At 43.1% G+C, this 16,453-nt stretch overlaps 1 long non-coding RNA gene across 1 annotated transcript in view; it reads left to right on the top strand.

Moving 5' to 3' along the window:
• Positions 1-6,808, top strand: part of LOC136295324 (uncharacterized) — a 29,792-nt gene extending 22,984 nt beyond the window's left edge. The window contains exons 2-3 of the long non-coding RNA XR_010722640.1: positions 6,002-6,110; positions 6,290-6,808. This is a non-coding gene — a long non-coding RNA (uncharacterized lncRNA). The remainder of the gene's footprint in view (positions 1-6,001; positions 6,111-6,289) is intronic.
• The last annotated feature ends 9,645 nt before the right edge of the window (positions 6,809-16,453 follow it).

The following is a 16,453-nucleotide window of genomic DNA, read 5'->3' as shown; positions in this document are numbered from 1 at the left end:
AGACTGCTCTGCCCAGTTCAGACTGGGAGTCTGAACTCTGGATTTCCCTCATTCTAGCTTCTGGTTAATTTGGTTAACTGGTCTTTCTCTTTCCTGTTGGGGAAAAAGTTTAACAGGACTCTGTTATATCTGGTTGTGGGAAGGGAGTGTTTTGAAATCTTAGTTTTGTCAGACAGGAAATCCCTTTACTTCCTACCTGTAGGTGCCTGACGTGCTTGCTCTCTGCTGAACAGATAATTTGCAAGGGTTGGAATGGGAATGTCAGACAAAAGAGCCTCTCATGTTTTTGATAGCCCTGGAAACTTCATGTTTCCTAGGAAGAGTACTAAATGGGAGTTTTTCATGCCACTACAGCATTCCCAAAGAAGATTCATGATTGGATTATGTTCTTAGGCATTATAAATCAAAGCTAATGGCAGAGATAGGTTGATGGCTTGAAGTAAGTGGAAAAATAAATTGGTCAATGCAAAGGCCTAGGGCTGAGGAGACATAAATATAAAATTTACACCCCCCCCCCCCCCCCAACCCTACCCCCAAAGAAGGCGTCAGACCTCCAATTCTTAAAACATCACTTAAACAAGCAGGAAAAAAGTCAGTTAGACATGATCTTTGCTCCAGTGCTGGGAAAGTTGAAATCTGGGACAATACAAAACCTGTGTGAAGCTTTGGAAAAAGTAAAATTTCTGTGTTTCCTGAAAAATAGAGAGGTATGTAACATAAAACATTACTTTTGGAACAGCATTAGGCTTTTTCAGGAGAGACATCAGAAGACATAACCTGATGTCTGACATAATCATAATCTTTGTTAATATCAGATTAGAACGAAACATTAAAAAAAAGCTTATATTGAGTCTCATGGAGTTGGACTGTGAGAGTTGAATGCCTCTATTTGGCCTTGATTATTTTTCTTTTATCCTTTGTGCAGTGTTGGTGTGTTTTCACCCCCGGCCTGCTGCCTGTGTCCTTGTCTTCTCAACTGCCAGCTATCCTGGCTCAGTTCTCAGCTTTGTTCTCCTTTATGACTCAATCACAGACTGTAAAATCTCTGCTGAGGCCATGATTCATCACCTGAATGCACTCTCTTTAAAATAAAGTATCTTTTTGTGATAGAAAAAAGATTAAAAAATTACTTTTCAAAGTAATTCCAGAGGCATTTTCAGTCTAGATATCTTTCCTTTTCATATGTTTTTTATTTCATTTAAAGCTATATAACAGTGTTTAAAAATATAGAGAATATGTAAACCGCTAATGATTATATAAGATGCAAAATGATACTCCTAGAAGTAAATTAAAAAAAAAAAATCCAAGTGGTTGTTGGCACCAGTCTGTTTTGCTGTTCAGTGTCACACTGTTTCTGATCCCATTTATATTGACACGTGTTATAGCAACATCTCTGAGGGGAATTGAGCTATTCTGAGGTGCAATTGCCACAGGTGAGATGAGAGCTAGGATGTTGGTACAGACAGAAATGTGTTTTATTTGCCTCCTCTGTAATGGAAGGTGGGCTCACTCTGCTCCTCTGCTCTTTTGGATGCCTTTAGAAGAATCTGCTCTTTTGTTAGTGCCTGTGAATGAGAGCCTTGATGTTATTGGGAGAAACATGGTCTCCCTGCTAATAAATACAGATGGCAGAGGACAGATCCTTTGCTCCAGAACAGTTTTCTTTTGGAGAATGCTGATCTCTATGAATTAATTTCTAAACATGAATGTGAAAAAAAAAAGGTGATAACCTTTCATTTGGTAAATCCTATTATCATAAGGTTTCATTCCTGGTGGTACCCTTGGGATGGTTTTGTTCCAGCCAACTGACAAAAACTATGGCAAATAATAAGATTTTTAACATGTTTGCTCATGTGAGGTGTTCTGTGGGTTTTGTACAGTCTTGCTTTTGACCAGTGAGAAAGTCTGTTGGTAATGACCCCATGAGCATCATGAATCATTTGAGACACTTCATGAGAATGAACCTCCTGGAACACAGAAGAGAGAGGCTGGGTTTTCCAGCTCAGACAGTTCTAACCCATTCAACGTGGACCAAAGCTGGGAGCCAGCCACCTGTAACCTTTACTGTGGCACTTCCAGGGCAATTCTCTGTTAAGCGCAGAGAATAAAATAAAGCAGGCCTGCTTTACTGCTGCCTCTTTGGACAGTCATTTTCCCCACTTCCATTGTCTACATGTATTGCATGGCTCAGCTCAAAAGCACTTCCTCAAATGATGCTTCTGGTGATGCTGGATTGAAAATATCTATGTGTGTGGGAGGGAGTGGTGGTTCAAAAAGGAGCAGGGAGTACAGACACCGGTTTTTCTGATTCATAAGTTGCTTTTCTGAATATCCCAGTGGAGCTTACCCATGGGGGTGCTGTTCTCTGATTTCTTTAGCTGAGGAAGCTGCTAGTGAGTTGAATGAGGAAGGTGAGCTCAGTGTAGGAAGGAGGGGGAGAGACAGAGAGGAAATTCTGTTTGTGGAGATTGAAAGCAGTGCATACTTTCTCCTGCTCCATTATATTGCATATCTTTAGTAACTAGGGGCGTTATTGCCCTAATAATGCTTAGAGCTGCAGGTGCATCCCAGAGCTGCATTGAGTCCAGTGATCTGTGCACCCCTTTGGAAAACTTTCAGCATTTTCACAATGGCCCCTTTGGCTTTAATGGGACTTTTAATCAAATAAACTTACATAAATAGTCTAGCATTTTTGTGGGCTTTCTGTTGATTTTTTTTTTCTTTTTCTTTTTGGGAAAGCAATTTAAGGACAGTGACGTAAAGAGGTTGGAGTTTCTCTTGGAGCACTGAATCTGTGGCATGACCATGGTAAATAATTCATGTAACATGAGGAGAATCCCCAGTTCTTTTCAATTGTTCACACCCTTTGAAATCGGAATGCAGTTACTAAAACTGTCAGAAATTACTAGGTTCAGCACAAGTGTTTCACCTGCTGAGGCTGGCTCTTAAATGTTATCACTTATGAATAGACTCTAAAAGATAAGGCATGGAATTATGATAGTCTTAAAGAGGCCTAACAGTATTCTCTGTGCGTGTATATATATATGTGTGTTTGTATACAGGTATGTTCATTCTAATTCTGAGAGTTCTATGGTTTGGAAAACCATTTTGCAACATTTGGCAAATGGGTCCTTTTTCTGGCTCTTCTCTATTTCTGCGTTGACCCTTGATAAGTCTGTTATACCTCTTGACTTGCCTGTAAAAGAAGGAATGGTGGTTTTGCTTTTAATCAGGTACTTTGAGATCTAGGGTTGAAAAGCCTTTGAGGAGTTTTCCTCCTGGGATTTTAAAAACAGGTTTTTGTTAAACAAAAAACAACTGCCTTCATGAAGAACAAATGTTTCTTGTTTTTACTGTTCTTTACTCTGACACCCCAGAATAGTATCACAAATATTTTTGTTCTCGAGTAATTCTATTTGTGAGTTCTGTGTATACATTTGTGCTCACAAAACCACTGCTGGCAGGAGCAGACTGTCCTGCCTTTGCAGGGATAGCGTGACAGCAAATTGTGCTCCCTTCTGCACACCCTGACCCTGGCAGGCAGCCTGACATTTCGGAGAGGCATGTCCTGACACAGCCCTGCTGAAGTCAAGTGGAGCTGGGACCATGAACTGACTGAAAAACTGCCTGAAAATCAGGGGAACTGACACTTCTGCAAGCTTTTCATCCGGTGTGAAGCACCTGGAATCAATCTATCTTCCTTCCTCTCCTTCCTTCAGAGCCGTCAGCATTACCTGGGCTCAGGGCTGCAGCAGCAGCAGCAAGGGTGATGGGAGTCACATGGCTTGGGACAGGGGGATGCTTCCAGTTTCCCTACTATTATTAATACTATCACTGTTGAAAATCTGTTCTGATCAGCCCTAGGATTTTTTGTGGAATAAAACTAACTGTTAGCACCTGGCAGCTGTAATGGAGCCACTAGCCAGTCATCACTGTGGCACGAGCAGCCTGTTGTGATTGAGAGCATTTTCCTGATGGCCCTAAAAAGAACTGAGCTGTTGTTATCTTGTGCTTTTTCCAGGTGCAGTTCTTTAAGAATTAATCTGCCGGGAATTACAGTAGCATTAGAGGGTGGGAATTAAATTACAATATTGATTATGCATATGTATTTATACCCTGCACAAATTGAAAAGCAGCTGCAAGGCAACCTGGAGTGAACAGTTTGGCTGGGCTCTTTATAAGGCTGCTGGGTGGTTGGAATGATTGATTGCCTCGCAGTAACCTTTCTGTGTTCCAGAGAGCATACCCTGTGTACAGAGAAATCACTGTTCCCTTAGGGAGGACAGAGTTTGTAATGCAAATGTCAAATAATTTTTATATTGAAGAGGAAATAAAAGGCCACAACGATTTTTATTAGTAGTTTCTTTAATGAATTCACTGTCCTTTGAACCTAAACAATTCCAGTTTTAAACACAATCCCCCAAATTGGTATTTGATAATCTCTGTCAACTTTCTCTTCTTAAAACTGTCAGTTTTGATCCTTATTTGGTCTCTATCAAACTAAAAAATTTCCTGTGTAAGAAAAACAATCAAAAGAGGAGAATTAGATCTTTAAAAATAAATTTCTTTCATTTTTGAGCTATTTACTGACTGGAAAACATACAATGGATTTACTATTTTACTTCTGGAAAATTGCCAAGGAGACAATGAACTACAAATTATACAGATTATATATCTCACTGTATAATTAGGACAGCAAACAGTCTACTGGAAAATATTTTACAGACTACTTTATATAATGGAAAGCTCACAGCAGTCTAACAGAAACCAGCTAATATGTCTCTTAATATGAATCCTACCAGAGATTTAAATTAAGGTTTGAACACTGGTGCTTTACAGTCTATCAGTCTTTATAATGATTACACCTGTCTGCACAGTCTAATTTTGAAGCTCTATTATCGCTCAGAATTAACCTACTAGAATAACTCAGCAGAGACTTGATGTGGTTTTCTCCGTTTCCTTTTCTGTGTGAGCAGATCTTCTGGACATTGCCTTGGAACTTGTTCCTTGATTCTTTTCTGTGATTTGTGATGACCAGTTTGTCATGTATTTTGATACTTATTTTTCTGTTTTGTGATGAGGGAGGTGCCACAAGTTTTTGATTAATTGAGATACTATTTAAGGATGGCAGACAAAAATGGACTCTTTAGATTTCCATGTATTTTCCTTTGTAGCACGTGTGACACAGAATTTTTGTGGAAACATATCCCCAGTGAAATAATCAGGGATGTTCATGCAGGCCAGGCTGGATGGAGCTCTGAGCAACCTGGTCTAGCGAAAGGTGTCTCTGCCTGTGGCACAGGGTTTGGAACTGGGTGATCTTTAAGGTCCATTCCAACACAAACCATTCTGTGATTCTGCTGGTTTGTCTGAGACAAGGATCATTATCTTTGTGTGATGTTTTATTTCACTGTCCCCATACAGTGCACCAGTTTTCACTTAAATGTGTGTTCCATTACTTACTCTAGAGTTTCTGATTTTTGGTACCCTTAGCTTTTATTTTTGTCTCAGGCTTACCCAAGGAATATTGCTCTTGTTGCAAGTTTCTACTCCCTGTTAGTTGTGGGTCTAGTTACTCAATATTTTGTGAGTAGTATTGATAGAATGAATTCTGCTTTCTCCTCTCTCTTGTGAGCTGGTGGTACTGCAAATCCTTTTGAGTGTTAATGGGAACTTGACTTTGTGCAAAACCATAGCCCAGAAAAGGAACACACAAGAGATGTCATTTGTTTTCACTACTTTCTGTTTTACGGCCACATTTTGTGGCAGTATTCTGCTTGCTTTACTGGAAAAATGCAGCATGGAAAGAATGTGGACTTTAATAAAAAGGGTTAAGGAAACCCTTATGGCCATGTTTCCTGATTCTTGATAGTTACGAGACCTCTGCTTTCAACCTGTGTAGACACACTAATGCATCTTGTATTTGTCATAACACTGAGATCGCTGGACTTGTTGGCTCCAAAGGTCTAATAAAAGTCTTAATATTCACTTTAATTGTCAGGAAGGGGAAAAATGGCCCTAACAGACTGAAAAGTGGATTCTGGCTTGGTACAGCTGGCTCCAGGAAGAGGGCTCTGGATAGACCTGGTGTTCCTGGACTGTCCTCTCAGGTGAGTGCTGGCACTTTCCTGCCAGGCTGGTGGGACCAGGCTTTTCAGGCTGCCAGGAGAGGAGCAGCACCACGGGGCAGAGAGGCTGCTCCTCACCAGTGCTCTGGGGAGGGTGCCCTGGGTGGCTGCTGGGGGTTCATAAAGGGAAGAGATGGAAGTGTCTGTGGTGTGTCCTGAAGGGTGCCTCAGCTGGATCCATGATCCCAAGAACCACCTTCCTTCCCACTGAGCTTTCAAGGAATCATACAGCTCCCTCACACACTGTCTGAACTGACCCAGCTGCTGGAAAAGTGACTGCTGAAGAGTTTTGAAGCACTTTGTGACAGTCTGAGGAAAGCTGGCATCCATCCTGACCAGAGAGCCAGACCAGAGACCAGAGGGTGGGTGGTGGTACCATTTCTGACAGGGTCTTTCCAGTAAATGTTCTCTGCCCAGCCTGCTGATATCATTGGAAAGCTCTGAATGTGACACACAAAGTCAATTAAATGTAACATGTCTTTCAGAACTACTCAGAGATTAAATTCTCTTAAATAACACTGATGTTTTGGTTGTGCTACTTATAAAATCTAATGAGAACTTGGAAAGACAAGGATTAAAAGGAATTATTTGTCTATTGGCAATTCCCAAGGCTAATTTTGCTTCATAAGATGGAAATGTATATACCCAGGAAAGCTTTAATACATATCTATAGTGATGAAGTTATTAAAAATTCAGACTATTAAATCTGATGGCTGCAGTGTATTGAAGTTTTGTGGATCTTCTTTCTTTTCAAGCCCACTTGCAGGACTGCTTATACTACTGTCAGGGATCAAAAGGTAGGATGTTTCCTGGCCTTGCAGGACCCGAGATAGCCCTGCTGTGTGCACCATCATGTCCTTCCTCTGGCAGCTTCTTGCTCTGTTTTTTTTTGTCAGCTCCTAGGTGGAAGCAGGCAGCATTCCTGACAGGAATGTCACCACTCAGCATGGGGGATGAGTGGGTCTTGGAAGTGGGGCTTGTGGTTGCTGTAGGAGGCTAAAAACAAGGGAGTGAGGTTTGAAAGGCGCAACACACACGGTTCTCTGCTAAAGGCTGAAATTTGTAGCAGCTCCTTCCACACAATAAATGTGCAGTGGTGTGTGCTTAAACTGCATGGTGACCCTTAGGAAGGGACAGAGATCTACTGAATTGAACTAAATGCTGGTTACTAGTTGTGCTTCACCCTGGTTAACTGCAAAAAATCCTGAGAGAAGGGGAAAAGCATATTCTAGTGCAGAGAGAGAAGAAAAAAGACAAACATGGTTCAAGACTTGAATGAAAGTGTAGGAAGATGAATTGGAGATTATAATTAGAAAGCAAAGGAGCAGGCAGGTTTTCCAACCTCAGTGGGAAAAGATGATTGACCTGAGCAGCATGAGAAAAGAAGAGGAAATATTGCTGACAGCTAAAATGCAGAAGCTATTACTTGAGACTGACCTCTAAAGGAGAGTGGGGGAGGAATTAAAAAAAGCCCCAGACATGAAACGTGCAGTGCTCATGCGGGAGTCAGGTAAAGCAGAGAAAAATCATTTGAAGACTAGAGTACGTGAAGCAAAAATTTCTAAGGTTATTACATGTATGTTATTTCATGTTCTGTGCCAACATATATTTGTGATGTTTGTATTTCATTTCTCGTGTTTATCAGAGTTGTCAAAACACACTTTACAGTATTTGATAAAGATATTGAAGGTGCTGTCTATGGGCTCCTCCTCCCATGCTTGCTGCTTCCATTCTTTGCTCAGCAAATGTGTGCAGGATGAGAATTTGTTCAAGAAAAACTTATTGTGGTCACCAGTTACCTCATTCCTCCAAAATACATTTTATAAGCTATATAGACCAAATAATATAATATGATGTTTTCTTGGAAATATGAAATAAAGGGTCAGCTCTTCAGCCAGGATAGATGGGAATCATGTTGTAAAATCACTCTGGACAGCATATTTCTTTCCTGAAAAGATGCCTGAAGTGCCCCTGGGAACCCTCAGAGCTTTCTGTAACCTCTGCTTTAGCAGTGTGAAATGGTGTGAGTTTTCTGAAGAGTGAGCCTGAGTGGTTTAACCCACCCCACCACAGCCCTGTACACAGGGTCAGAGGCTGAGTGCACACAGCTGCACAGGAGCTGGTCTGCCAGTCCAGGGGCTTGGGGAGACACAGCTGTACCCTGATCCTGGGCTGCGTGTTTGCCATGCACACAACCCTTGCCTTTCTCTCTTACAGATTGCCCTCTGTACCTATCTTGACCATTTTCCAGCTATTTTTTTTTTTTTATTTTTCTCCCCCTTCTGATTATGAGATTTCATTGATAAATTTCTGGCCATGTACAAATTCCATATCAAAAGGCTCTTCTGAATATTACTCATTTTTGGACTTTCTCTTGTTTCATATTGCTTTTAGTCCTATTTCCTTTGCCCGTTCCTTTCCTAGTCAAGATTTCTCTTACCTGAAAATACATCTCCTATAAACAGAACTGTGCATTTAGGTGTCTAATGAGGCACTTTCCAAAAATCCTAATTATGTGTAACAGTTTTGAGTATTGTTAATGATTGCCTTCTGCTGTGGAAAATTGGCCTCCTGAAAGACCATGTGAATATGTGAGCATGTAAAATAATTACTTGTCATACTGGATTCTCTTTTTTCAGACAGTAAATTAGGTTCTAGTAATTAGGTCTTGATCACTGACATCTTGGCAATGATGTCGTTACCCCCACCTTCTCTTTTTTTTTTTTTTTTCTTTTAAAGTATGATCAAATAATTTGCATCCATGAAAATGTAGTGTAAATTTATCCCAAGCATGTGTTCATCTCGGTAACAGTCAGACTGTGGAGCACATGGACAACACAAGAGCATAATGGGCATACTTGCATCCTCAGGCCATGGTATTTGGAGGCCTAATGATGCAAGGAATCCTACTAGCTCCTTATTAGGCACCAGTATACCTTTAAAAATCTAGCTGCTATTTAGTCCTGCCTTGAGATAGGATTTTAGCCTGTCTCTTTCCCAAGATAACTCTGCATGTTTTCAATACCACAAAAGCAGTTGCCCTCTTACTTTGATGCCTCTCTGCCACCCCCACTCTCGGACTGTGCCTTATGCCCGAGTACCTTCAGCTGCAGGACAGTTTTTCCTTTTGCAGATGGATGGCCTTGACCCCCATCCAGGGTTAGTTTTCATGTGGCAGATACATCATTACAGGTGAATAATGTTGGCTGCATTTAATGTGAGCAGGGGGAAAAAAAGAAGAGTTTAATAAGGAGCACAGGACTTCCAAGCTCTGCACAGACCATCGCAGAACTGCTGGTCCAAAGGCTGCTGTGCTTCCAATATTTGAAATTATCCTAAAACTAAGCAACAAAAATGTAACACCTGGAAATTGCAATGGCTCTTTTTCCACACTGTAAGGAGAGATATTTGTGGGTAACAGGATGTGGTGCTTTTCCCTCACAGCTCTCATCTGTCTGCAGAAAATATACAGCACAATCCCTGTGGCATTCCCTGTGGCTCCAGCTCAGCAAAGTAGCTCAGTGTGTCCTGAATTTAAAGCGTGGCTCCAGAAGGGCTGCTGTATACTCAGTGTTATGCAAAGTATGTTATTACCTTGTTAGGAGGAAAAGAAAAATACTAATCTTGCAAGACTTCAGACACAAATGTATTTTCTTCATGTGCAACCTGTGTGTAACCAGCACTAGACCAAAGCCAGTTCAAACCCCTCCGTTGGAGACCTTATCTTGTGCTGATTTGTTTGTTTAGCAAAGATGCAAGATGGTCTTTTTTTTTGTTTTAAATTTTTCCCCTGATAAAAATATTTGAGTTCTGAAGTGAAACTCCAAAGTGAGCAGCTATTATTTCTTCTTTGTCAAGGACCTGTTTTCTTCTATTTGTCATTAACATTTGTCAGCTGGTAAATTATGCACAGTTTTCTTTTTGGCTCTGCTGCTTTTTAGCCAGCCATAATTATGCTAGCTGATTCCCGTGTAGACTTGTTTTCAGCTGCATTGCTTACATGCCTTTTTAATAGACTGTAATTTTTGTTAAGTAAGTTATGTCAGATTAACTACTTCCGATAAGATGCGGTATTATACTTGGGTTTTCTTTTTCTCCCAGCTGGATGCACAGAATATGTCACTGCTGACTTGCTTTCTCCTGCCTCCCTCCAGCTAAATGGCAATATGCCACAGCAGCAAAACTTCTGTTTGAGGATTCATTGGCTTTTTTTGTTGGCTAGTAATGAGGCTTTGAGGTAGCTCGCTGCTCCTGATTAGCGACAGCACGCACAAAGAAAGGAGTAGTGCAAACCAGTCATTAACTCATAGTGAAAGCCTCAGCATTTAACTTCATAAAGATGAGGAAAGACTCTGTCAAATCCTTTCCATTCAGATTTGGCTGGTTTTGGTTTTTTTTTTTTTAGGCGCCTGCCTTGGTTTTGTGGAAATAACCAGTTGGAGTGTTGATTATGCTCCTGTTCTTGCTGAGCTCCTGTTCCCTCTGTGCCCCGGTAGCGCCGCTCTGGTTTCACCCCGTTGGTGGTGACACTGTGAGGGCTGGGGCTGGCTGGAGCTGGGGATGGCCTTTGTCACTTGGCCTGTGCATGTGGAGGCCTGGAGCATCTCTGAGTGCAGAGAGGGCAGGTGCCAGGGTGGGACTGAGAGCTGCCACACACACCCTCTGCCCCGTCTCCATCTCCTGCTGGCACGGGATGCGCAGGGACCACGCAGGGCTCGCGTCTCTCAGGGCTTGGGCTGCATCCAGGGCTCGGTGCTTGTGCACTTGGCTGCAATTCCCCTTCCCCAGGCCGGCTGCCACTCCAGGCTGCAGCATCCTGGGGGGCTCTGAGTGTGCTCGCAGCTGTCGAAAGCGGCAAAGCTGTAGACCCAGGAAAGAAATCTCCTGCTATTCTCTTCTTTTGTTTTGCTGCTTGAAGAGAAAATAAAAGGCTGTGTGAATCTTCGCAGGTTGAAATAGTGAAGTTTCAGAGAACTCTCTGCAAGAGCTTCAGCACAGTTTTTCAGCCTTGCTACAGAGTTCCTTTATCTCACAGATTTCAGTTTCAGTCACGGTGTTAATAGCTTTACCAGGTTTTGTTGTTTTAATGCAGCACAGTGAATTCTATTTCTGGGGTCTCATATGAAGGACGATTAGCTGCTGGAAGCTGTTTATTTTCTTGCAGTTTCTTTAAAGAAGTAAATAAAATGTGAAAATAATGGTACAGCACATTGCAAATAATAGGTTATTTTCTGCCCTGGCTTCTTGATGGAATGGATGTCATTAGAAGGAATGTCAGAAGGAATATTAGAAGTTCTCTTAAATGTGATTTGCCACCTGCCTGATTGTTCAGGAGTGTATGCATGCTTAATTAATCTAATTAGTCAATGCATATATAAGGAGCAAATTTACAGGCCCTCTGTCATCTTAAATAAAACATTTTTGTTTTCCAAGGATAAATAATTCATTATAGAGCTGAGTGCTAGTCTGTAATCCTGGAGAACTGGCTTCTCATATAACAAAAAAACAAACAAAAACAAAGAAAAAAATTTTTTAAAATAGAATGGTGATGTTTCTTCCTTTTTCTCTTTGGCTTCTCTTCAGTCAGGGATTTCATGGAAGGCAAGAGCAACATCCACACTGGAGGAACATAAATTTCCTTCTAAAAGATAAGCAGAGAGCCTACTAGCTTGGCCTGCATGAGCACTTTTGTGTGAGAGATAGAGCCTGCTCTAGCACAGAAGCACACTGCAATGTGTGCATAATTATCCCTGAAAGTGAAATAATTAACATGCTGAAAACCATGACAGAGTTCATAGAGCTTGGGTTTTCCTGCTTCATGGTTGGCCCACTAATTCCATGATCTGAGTGTGTTGTCAAGGGGCCAAGGGCCAGCAGCTGTGTCCCCCTGGCAGGGACAGTGCTTCCCATACACAGCACACTGCAGTACAGTCAGCTGGGGAACATTTGGGTGTGTGGACAACCTCAGACTCATAAAATCACATCATCATCATCAGTTGTGGGAGAGAATATCCAAATCAGAGGAGGTCCTGAAGGTCAAAGGCAGCAAAATCTTGAAGATTTTGTTAATTGATATGTCCCAGCACTTGTCTAAGTGCCCCAAATTTGGCACAACGAGGGTGTCCATTGCCATGAGATGCTGCCATCGGCAGATGTGTGGCTAATTCTGTGAGCTGGAGCTGTTCTTTTGTGGTGATTTCTTTTGGGGCCCAGTCTGGTACTGAAGACACTCTCTGGGGATTTTCCTGATATCTGCTGGGAGGAACGGGATAGAATTTGGTGTGAAGATTGAAAGAGAATTGACCAGCTGATTATGTGTTTTGAGAGAATATTTAAAGGCATTTATTTTTCTCAGTTTTCACACACATATTGGTGAAGAATTCCTGCAAAGCAAATTAGTATGAAACTGCATCATTGATGCATTAACACCATGAAGATTGCTGTAACTCTAGCTAAAAGTGAAAAGCAATCTTTTTCCAGGTATGATGGCCCTGTCCTAGCAATCCTGTTTCATTCTTCTAAACAAACTTGTAAAAAGGAGATGATCAGAAAGGTGATTTGGTCCAGGGACTTGTTTCCTGTGCACTGGGGGGTCAGCCCCATGGACTCTCCTGTTTGTCTCAGTGTTGGTGGGTGAAAGGTGCTCCTGTGTCCTCTCTGTGCAGTGCCACGTCACCTGCCTGCCCCGCTTCTCCTGGGGAAACCTGCACTTTCCAGAACCATCTCAGCCTGTGTGAAACTGCCCATCTGCCAGGCTTGCTGCAGCTTTGGGACAGAAGTCTCCCTGTGTTTTACGAAGATGTTTTGTCAGCTCCCCTTGGTGTCTGCAGAGGTCTCAGGAATCCTGTGTCTGCATGGGCAGCAGCCTTTGGTAACATCTGTGCCGCAGAGGTGGCAGTGGGCACACTGCTGTTTCCTGCCTGGAAGCTGAGGCACGGGGGTTGGATTTCAGACCCCACGGCAGCCACTGACTGTGGTGGCGGGCTAGTGATGGGTTGACGGCTCTGAGTCAGCTCCTGGGAAGCAAGGGGCAGAGTCTGGGGATTTCAGGGGGGATTTCAGGGCGTCGGAGTGATTGCTAACCCCAAATAAATACTTGGACGAGGACATAGGGTGAATCGGGCGCTTGAGAGGCAGGACACACAGGTGCTTTTCTCTGTGCTGCCAGGAGGTGCCTCTCTCTACTTGGGATTTATGGCCCCTGAAGGAAATTGCCGTAGCTTTTTTTTTTTTTTTTTTTTTTTTCTTTTTTTTTTCCCCTTCAGAAACTGCTCGGGCTCGCTCCTTGTTTCTCTCAAAGAGCCACTTTGGTGTAATGGACCTTTTGCACAGCAGCCCAGTGGCTAGAAATCTCGGAGAGAGATGAATGTTTCTCTCCTTTCGGTCGGGAAGGTCGGAACCTCATGTTTCAGGGGTCTGTGTGTTCTCCTGAGCCAGCCCGTGGCACGAGGGCAGTGCCTGTGGATGGCTCTGTGCTGTGCCTCACAGGCATCCTCTCAGTCATACGTGGGGATGCAGTCCACCCCTTCACATGCCCTGCTTTCCTTTGGAGGGAGTGCAGGGTGCTGGGGAGCAGCAGTGAGGGAGCTGAAGGGCATTTAGCAGGTCTGGTGTGGGTCATGGGGACCTGGGAGCCCAGGAAGCTCAGCCTCTGTGCAGCCTTGGCCTGAGCGCCCTCAACTAAAGCACAGGGCTGGGCAAAGGGTGGTAATTGCTCTGCACCCTGGTCATTTGGGATTTTCCTTTGGCAGGGGGCACACTGGTCCCTGCTCCATGGCCTTTCTGTGTTTTCTCTAAAACTGCTTTATATAAGATACATTCAATGACTGGAACACCTTTGACACCCCTTTTCTAGCTCTTCATTGTTCCTCTACTCCTCAGCCAAGCCTTCAGGCCTAAAGAGAGGATTCCCAAGCTGCACATTTTATAATTTTCCAACGGCTCTGATTGTTCAGAACACCTTGAGCTTTATGATATGGAGTTTGTAGTACTTGTTGCTGATGTTTTACAGGAGAGCTGCACAGACTGAAGACCAGTGCTCATACCAGGCAGGTGGAGGTGGGAACTCCTTGAGCTGATGTTGCTGGCCAGGGTGGCATGGTGGGAATCTAAGCTCCATTTACTTATTGCTTTTTGGTTTTGTTTTGTTGAATCTCTTGGTTCAACCCAGAGCTATGATGACTGCATTGCATTGAATTCCTTGTTTTATTGCTTTGTTTTCTGGTTTTATTGTCTTTAGCATTGTATTTTAGGTCAATTTTTGGCCCTGTTCTATTTGACTATGTCATATTCCAAAAGGGAGATCTCTCCTTTACTGTTTCTGTATCCCCTGTGCTGAGTGCTTCCTCCTGCGTGTCTGATCCCATTCACTGCATTTAACCTATCAAAAATGCAAATAATGATAATTAGATGGTGAATAACGCTATTAAAGATGCAGTTCGGTGCATATTTCACTGATTGGGCCAAATCAGGAAGCTTTGCAACGTGTGCTGCCAGCTCTGTGAGTAAAACTGCTTATTACTTATCTCAGATTGTAATGCGCTATCAATTAATTACTGACAAATCTCTGGTGTCAGTTTGTGTGGGTTGTGAGGAGCGGTAAATCATTAACTTTCCGCGGCGCAGAGTTTGAATTACAATGCCAGGCGGGCAAGGTAGGATGGAAATTTGCAAGTTTGATCCGGGGGAAGGAATCTCTTTGTCTGCAGCATCCCGCTGGTGAGGCTGGGATCAGACCCCGGGCTCCTCCTCCGTGCCTGCATCCATCGGGGCTGGGGACAGGGGCTGGGACAGGGGCTGGGAACAGTGCTGTCCCTTATCTGGCACACGCAGGGCTCCTGGGGAGCCGTACCTGCAGGAGGAGCCCTGTCAGCCATGTGTCTGTCGCTCCTCGGCCCCTCCTGAATAGCAACAGATGCTCAAACCAAACAATGCCCTCCCAGACAGCAAGCTGGTGTGTGATCAGCTAACGCGGCGCCACTACAAAGCCCAAACCAAAAAACCGCACCCCAGTCATGACAATAAAGCGAGATGGAAGAGTAAAAAGTGCCTATGATTTGGCAGGCAGCTAAAATGCAGGGCAGGATGGTGCTGCTCTGAGCAGGGGCACAAATCTCACTCTCAGATCAATTCTGAACTCCGTTTGTCTCTAGGAGGCAGTGGGGACAACAACCATGCCTTAAACCATCGGCATTTTTTTTTTTATTTTTGTATCTGATGTTAAATTGTGTTGAGGGTTGTGCCAAGGTTTGATTTATGTTTTACAAGAATTGGAGGCACAAAGGGAAGAACAATCTTCTCTTTCCCAGAGCTTAAAAGGAATCCTGTCACAGAACTGGAGGGAAAAAACAACAGGTCTCATGAGTATCATTCTCTTGCATTGATTCTAAAGGATTTTTATTAATCATTCAATGCTTTGAAAGCAAGCAATGGAAATTAAATAATTAGCTTTCTTGTTCCAAGTATCAGCGTCATTTTTATGATGGGGACCTTGCTTGCTTTATTTAATTGTAGGATAACCAGTATGTGTCAGCAATCTTCCTGCTGGAACCCAAGTGAAAACAAGGCTCTGTCATTTTAGCAAAAAGAAGAGGCTGCTGAGAAGACTCCAATGGTGTCACCTCACTGTTTTGCTTTATCTCCACAGAAGCATCATGCTCTACATGCCTGTTTTAAGTTAATAATCTCAGCTCAAAATGTTCTAAGACTGTAGTAAAGGCTTTAGTGTTCGCGTGGTGTGAACCGTGTCAGTATATGAGTGAATCAAAGGGCATCGTTGGGACACCTTTTGTGGCTGATTTATCCAGCTGACCCGGAGCACTGGGCACCTGCAGTTAGAAGCAACCTGCTGGCCTCGTGTGTGGAGACTGCCCAGCACCTCACTTGGCTCATCGGGCTGGGCTGCCTGTGCTCTCAGACTCCTGCCCCAACTGAACTGGTGCAGTGCAAATCTCTCTTTCCCTCTTCAGCACTGCTTACCCTTTCTCTGCTCCCCGAATAGTGATCCCTGTGCTCCCACTGAATCTGCAGTGACTGGGTTCTTTGAAAATAGGGTCTGTCTATGGCTCTCTTTCCCTTTTACTCTTCTCCCAGCATTTTCCAAGCAGATCTTATAAGCTCGGGCAGAGTTAGAGGGTGTCTGGTGTAATCCTTGTTTGACACATCTCATGATGGATACAGGGTCTGACAACAATTCTGCTCTACCTTTAACAACATTCACACTAGGGAAAGGTCCAAAGTCAACATGTCCCATTTCAGAAGGTAAAAGATGCTCTGTTTCTGATTTCCCAAACCTAAAGCAATCTTTTATTCTCAAACTTCTGTTC

This window comes from Chamaea fasciata, unplaced genomic scaffold (assembly GCF_029207755.1).
Source record: "Chamaea fasciata isolate MVZ Bird 193981 ecotype frontalis unplaced genomic scaffold, bChaFas1.0.hap1 SCAF_11, whole genome shotgun sequence".
Taxonomy (NCBI): domain Eukaryota; kingdom Metazoa; phylum Chordata; class Aves; order Passeriformes; family Sylviidae; genus Chamaea; species Chamaea fasciata.
This window is presented reverse-complemented; position numbering and strand designations above follow the sequence as displayed.